This window comes from Dipodomys merriami, unplaced genomic scaffold (assembly GCF_024711535.1).
Source record: "Dipodomys merriami isolate MVZ:Mamm:240054 unplaced genomic scaffold, mDipMer1.0.p SCAF_275, whole genome shotgun sequence".
Taxonomy (NCBI): Eukaryota; Metazoa; Chordata; class Mammalia; order Rodentia; family Heteromyidae; genus Dipodomys; species Dipodomys merriami.
The window spans coordinates 855,464-861,878 of NW_027204215.1; positions in this window are offsets into that span (position 1 = coordinate 855,464).

Sequence of the window (6,415 nt, forward strand, 5' to 3'; positions counted from 1 at the left end):
AGAGATGCCCCTGTCGATTCTATTTGGGGCTTAGGAGCCACGCGGCCGCAAATGCGTCTTGAGGAAGGAATTTTCCTGGCGGATGCAGAGCAGGCTGGGTGAGCAGCTGGGGCTCATTCGCTGCTGACGAGCGATTCTCAGCACCAGGCCCCGGTGCTCAGCCCAGACCAAGGATTCCTAGGGGCTTTGCCAGCCTAGGGGATTGGTTCCCTCACTTCAGCCTGAATTGCACTCATAATGCCGTGAGGTTTCCATGGCTGGTGTCTCTTCTTGAAGATGCCCATTGTCCTTTGTCAAGTTTCCTCTCTTGGTAGTTGGAGACCTCTCCTGCTGACCTAGCTCTTCTGAGCCTGCCACATTTGGAGGCCCCACGGCTGCTCTTGACCACCATTCCTCACGCACCGGGAAAGAACAAGATGTTTTCTATTGTTCCAAGAAATGTTCTAGAAATGCTGACCAGGTGCCGTTGAGCTTCCGCCGTGCTTGGGTCTTCCCTGCCCTTGTGGGTTTTCTGCGGAGTCCCAAGCTGCTGTCCCAGGGTGGTGGTGCTCCGCCCCTCGCCCCACCCCTCGCCCCCTCGCCCCGCCCCCTCGCCCCGCCCCTTGCTCCGCCCCCTCGCTCCGCCCACTCACTCCGCCCCCTTGCTCCGCCCCTCGCTCCGCCCCTTTGCTCCGCCCCTCGCTCCGCCCCCTCACTCCGCCCCCCTCGCTCCGCCCCTCGCTCCGTCCCCTCGCTCCGCCCCCTCGCTCCGCCCCCCTCGCTCCGTCCCCTCGCTCCGCCCCTCGCTCCGCCCCCCTCGCTCCGTCCCCTCGCTCCGTCCCCTCGCTCCGCCCCTCTCTCCGTCCCTTTGCTCCGCCCCTTGCTCCGTCCCCTCGCTCCGCCCCCTCGCTCCGCCCCCCTCGCTCCGCCCCTCGCTCCGCCCCTCGCTCCGCCCCCCTCGCTCCGCCCAGCTCGCTCCGCCCCTTGCTCTGTCCCTTCCCTCCATCCCCTCGCTCCGCCCCCTCGCTCCGCCCCCCTCGCTCCGTCCCCTCGTTCCGCCCCTCGCTCCGCCCCCCTCGCTCCGCCCCCCTCGCTCCGCCCCCCTCGCTCCGCCCCCCTCGCTCCGTCCCCTCGCTCCGTCCCCTCGCTCCGCCCCTCTCCGTCCCTTTGCTCCGCCCCTTGCTCCGTCCCCTCGCTCCGCCCCCTCGCTCCGCCCCTTGCTCTGTCCCTTCCCTCCGCCCCCTCGCTCCGCCCCCCTCGCTCCGTCCCCTCGCTCCGCCCCCTCGCTCCGCCCCCCTCGCTCCGCCCCCTCGCTCCGCCCCCCTCGCTCCGTCCCCTCGCTCCGCCCCCTCGCTCCGTCCCCTCGCTCCGCCCCCTCGCTCCGCCCCCTCGCTCCGTCCCCTCGCTCCGCCCCCTCGCTCCGCCCCTTGCTCCGCCCCCTCGCTCCGCCCCTTCGCTCTGTCCCTTCGCTCCGCCCCCTCGCTCTGTCCCTTCCCTCCGTCCCCTCGCTCCGCCCCTTCGCTCCGCCCCCTCGCTCCGTCCCTCGCTCCGCCCCTCGCTCCGCCCCTCTCTCCGCCCCTCGCACCGCCCCCTCGCTCCGCCCCCTCGCTCCGCCCCCTCGCTCCGCCCCTCGCTCCGCCCCCTCGCTCCATCCCTCGCTCCGCCCCTCGCCCCGCCCCTCGCCACCGCCCCTCGCTCTGTCCCCTCGCTCCATCCCCTCGCTCCGCCCCCTCGCTCCGCCCCTCGCTCCGTCCCTTTGCTCCGCCCCTCGCTCCACCCCTCGCTCCATACCCTCGCTCTGCCCCTCGCTCCGTCCCTTCGCTCCGCCCCTCGCTCCTCCCCCTCTCTCCGTCCCTTTGCTCCGCCCCCTCACTCCGTCCCTTTGCTCCGTCCCCTCGCTCCGCCCCCTCGCTCCGTCCCTCGCTCCGCCCCTCGCACCGCCCCCTCGCTCCGTCCCCTCGCTCCGTCCCCTCGCTCCGCCCCCTCGCTCCGTCCCCTCGCTCCGCCCCTTGCTCCGCCCCCTCGCTCTGTCCCTTTGCTCCGCCCCCTCGCTCCGCCCCTCGCTCTGCCCCCTCGCTCTGTCCCTTTGCTCCGTCCCTTTGCTCCCTCCCTTTGCTCCGTCCCCTCACTCCGCCCCCTCGCTCCGCCCCTCGCTCCGCCCCTCGCTCCGCCCCCTCGCTCTGTCCCTTTGCTCCGCCCCCTCGCTCCGCCCCTCGCTCCGCCCCTCGCTCCGCCCCCTCGCTCTGTCCCTTTGCTCCGCCCCCTCGCTCTGTCCCTTCCCTCCGTCCCCCTCGCTCCGCCCCCTCGCTCCGCCCCCTCGCTCCGCCCCTTGCTCCGCCCCTCGCTCCGCCCCCTCGCTCTGTCCCTTTGCTCCGCCCCCTCGCTCCGCCCCTCGCTCCGCCCCTCGCTCCACCCCCTCACCCCGCCCCTCGCTCTGTCCCTTTGCTCCGCCCCCTCGCTCTGTCCCTTCCCTCCGTCCCTTCGCTCCGTCCCCTCGCTCAGCCCTGTGTGCTTTGGAGCATTTTTTTTTTCCTTACCTGTCCTGAGGTTTGAACTCAGGGCCTGGGCGCTGTCCCTGATCTTTTGCTCAAGGCTAGCACTCTATCACTTGAGTCACAGCGCCACTTCTGGCTTTTTCTGTGTATGTGGTACTGAGGAATCAAACCTAGGGCTTCCTGCGTGCCAGGCAAGCGCTCTACCACTGAGTCGCCTTCCAGCCCTGCTTTCAAGCCTTATGACCGGCTTGGCACCACCACATCCTCGCTTCTCTCTCTGGCTTTGAGCCCGCCCCGAGGCCCCGAGGCCTCCCTGGCTCTCCTCTGGCTGGGCGTGAACCACCTCCCTCCAGCCCTGCTGCTTGAGCCTCGGGTCTGCCTGAGACTGCGGTGTCCCGTCAGCACTGCACTGATTCTCTCACCGTGGACTTCGTGGCTTCTCCTGGTAGAATCTCCTGTGGTCTTTATCCAGCATGTGCTCGGGGCTGGACGTGGGGTTGTTCCCACGTGGAGCTGGGCAGGCCATCCTTAGCAGGCTCGCCGGCTGCGCGACACTGGCCTCTGTTTCCTCGTTGGCACTACCATCGTGGCTGTGCCGCTTCGCCCCGCACCCGGCCACCCAGGGCGTGTAGTGTCAGCCGTCCATGTGCCCTCGGCCTCCCTGCGCCCTCCCCGCGTGCTGCCCGGCCGCTTGCGTGCTGTTGCCCTGGAGGGCTTCCATGCTGGCTTCTCAGTGTCTTCTGGCCATGGCTGCAAGGCGTGTGCTTTTGTAGGTTTTGGGTTGCTACCCCACACAGGCCCTTGGCAGATGCAGGAGTTTCTTGTCTCTCGGCTCGGTCCTCTCCTGCTCTTAACGCTGTCTTTTGAAGAAAGGCTTTTAATGTTGATGAAGTATCATAGTTTTTCCTTTCCTGTACACTGCTTAAGAAATCTGCCCGCCCCGAGGATCTGTGTCTATGCTTTTGGAAGTACAGCGTTAGTGTTTACACTCAAGTGACTTGATTTTGAGTGTGTGTTTGTCTCGGGAGTGGGCCTCACACACTCGGCCAGGCTGGTCCTGAGCGCTCAGTCCTCCTGTCTCTGCCTCCAAAGGCCGAGTGTTCAGATTTGCACGACCGCAGCCCAGGGGCTCCTGTGTCTTCCAACGGTCATTTGTGGATTCAGACACTGGGGTGTTTCACTGTTGGGCCACACCACCAACCCTTTCCCCGGCGTGCCCCACACGGCCTGTGGAGGGCTGGTGAGGCTTGTAGGCCCATTTCGGGTCTAGGATTACGTGATCATAGCTGAGGGAGAACACAGCTTGTCTTACCTTTTAATGAAGATTGAGAAGCTGAATGAATGAAATGCTCCCAGGGAGACACAGCAGGTTCCTGCCCCGTCACGCGGCTCAGGTGGGCCTGAGCAGCTGGTGAGTGTGGAGTGAGTGCCTAGTGTTCTCTCCACGTTCATTTTGTCAACATCTACCCCCGTAAAGGTCAGGTTTACAGATGGGCTGGTGTAGATGCACACGCCAGAGGCACACATGTGCACACGCAGACAACACATGAGTACAGACATCAGCATGTGCAAAGGCACAAGACACATGTCCACGCACTCACGCAGACGTGCACGGTGTTGAGTGTGGACATGTTCACAGGTGCACACACGTGTGGGGCGGTGGTGTTTCTGGAGTGCTTACCACAGCCTGGCAGGCTCTTGGGTACGCCGCCTCCATGCCAGCTCCTCCAAGGCTGGTCTCTGAGGGGCAGGAAATGGTGCCACGCCATCTTATCAGGACCATGGGGGGTTGCAGGGAATCCACGGGTCCAAGTCCACTGAGTCAGGAGCTGGGACTCACCAGCATAAGCGATTCACCTGTCCATGACCTCCACTCCTGACTCTCCTGGACCTCACCTGTCCATGACCTCCACTCCTGACTGCTGGACCTCACCTGCCCGTGACCTCCACTCCTAACTGCTGGACCTCACCTGCCCGTGACCTCCTCCACTCCTGACTCTGCTGGACCTCACCTGTCCATGACCTCCACTCCTGACTCTGCTGGACCTCACCTGCCCGTGACCTCCACTCCTGACTGCTGGACCTAACCTGTCCATGACCTCCACTCCTGACTCTGCTGGACCTCACCTGTCCATGACCTCCACTCCTGACTGCTGGACCTCACCTGCCCGTGACCCGCACTCCTGACTGCTGGACCTCACCTGCCCGTGACCTCCACTCCTGACTCTGCTGGACCTCACCTGCCCGTGACCCGCACTCCTGGCCTTCAGGCCTGGCTTATCTGCAGCTTGCTCTGACATCATGGTGTGACCAGCTTCCTCCCTCCCTGAGTGCAAGCCCACCCCAATGCGCGCCCCCTTCCTGTCCCAGGGAATGGCCAGGCCCACAGCACCCCAAATGACCCCGCTCCCCAGCTAGGCCTGGCCCGTGACCTGTGCCCGGGCTGCTACAGGGCTGCTTGGGCATGCCTGCAGGGATTCTGGCCGGCGCCCCTCCTGCTCCTGCGTGTGCTCGTGAGTGAGCAGCGGCCGGGCGAAGCTTCCTGAGCCACGTGGCGTGACGTCCAGGCCTCCCCTGCTTGGCTCCACAACGCGGTGGCGCCTCCTCGGCCTGCCAGGCTCTGCCACGCAGCCCCCAGGGTGCGCTCACCAGCAGTGTGCCCTCCGTGCCCCCGGCACAAGCCACTCCCCACGAGGAGGCCAGCAGAGGCTGGGTGACGCGCGGTAGACGTTAGGATCTGGTCTGGGGTGGGGACAGAGGTAGGACCAGGTAGAGGGCTCTGTGTGCATCCAGCTTACACACACACACACACACACACACACACACACACACACACAACTAAAAGACCTGGGGACGGGTGGGCACCCACAGTGGGGCTCTGACCCTGCAGTGCCCCACGCACCTCTGTCCTGACCCCCACCTAGGACGCTGTGTGTCCTGACACACGCCCTGCCCCAGCCTCTCCCCTGGTGATGCTGTGTATGTGTGTGTCCTGACACACGCCCTGCCCCAGCCTCTCCCCCGGTGATGCTGCGTGTATGTGTGTGTCCTGACACACGCCCTGCCCCAGCCTCTCCCCCGGTGATGCTGCGTGTATGTGTGTGTCTTGGCACACGCCCTGCCCCAGCCTCTCTCCCTGGTGATGCTGTGTGTGTGTGTCCTGACACATGCCCTGCCCCAGCCTCTCTCCCTGGTGATGCTGCATGTATGTGTGTGTGTCCTGACATACGCCCTGCCCCAGCCTCTCCCCCGGTGATGCTGTGTATATGTGTGTGTGTCCTGACACACGCCCTGCCCCAGCCTCTCCCCGGTGATGCTGTGTATATGTGTGTGTGTCCTGACACACGCCCTGCCCCAGCCTCTCCCCCGGTGATGCTGTGTGTATGTGTGTGTGTCCTGACACACGCCCTGCCCCAGCCTCTCCCCCGGTGATGCTGCGTGTATGTGTGTGTGTCCTGACACACGCCCTGCCCCAGCCTCTCCCCCGGTGATGCTGTGTGTATGTGTGTGTGTCCTGACACACGCCCTGCCCCAGCCTCTCCCCCGGTGATGCTGTGTGTATGTGTGTGTCCTGACACACGCCCTGCCCCAGCCTCTCCCCCGGTGATGCTGTGTGTATGTGTGTGTCCTGACACACGCCCTGCCCCAGCCTCTCCTCCGGTGATGCTGTGTCCTGACACGCGCCCTGTGGACACGGTCCAGGCCAGGCCCTCACTGTCTGGGAGTGGAGGGCACCGTGGGGACCGTGGGTGGTGGGTGGGCCAGGGCTTCACTGTCTCGAGGCAGGAGGGGGTCTGCGGCCGCAGGCGCCCAGAGGACGGAGTGGAGAACCCTGCGGGGTGTGGCGGAGGCGCAGAGCAAGGCCCCTTCCCGGGACGGGCCCGGGCGGCGCTTCTGCAGTGACATTTATGTGAACTCGGAGGGCTACAAAGACCCCGGCT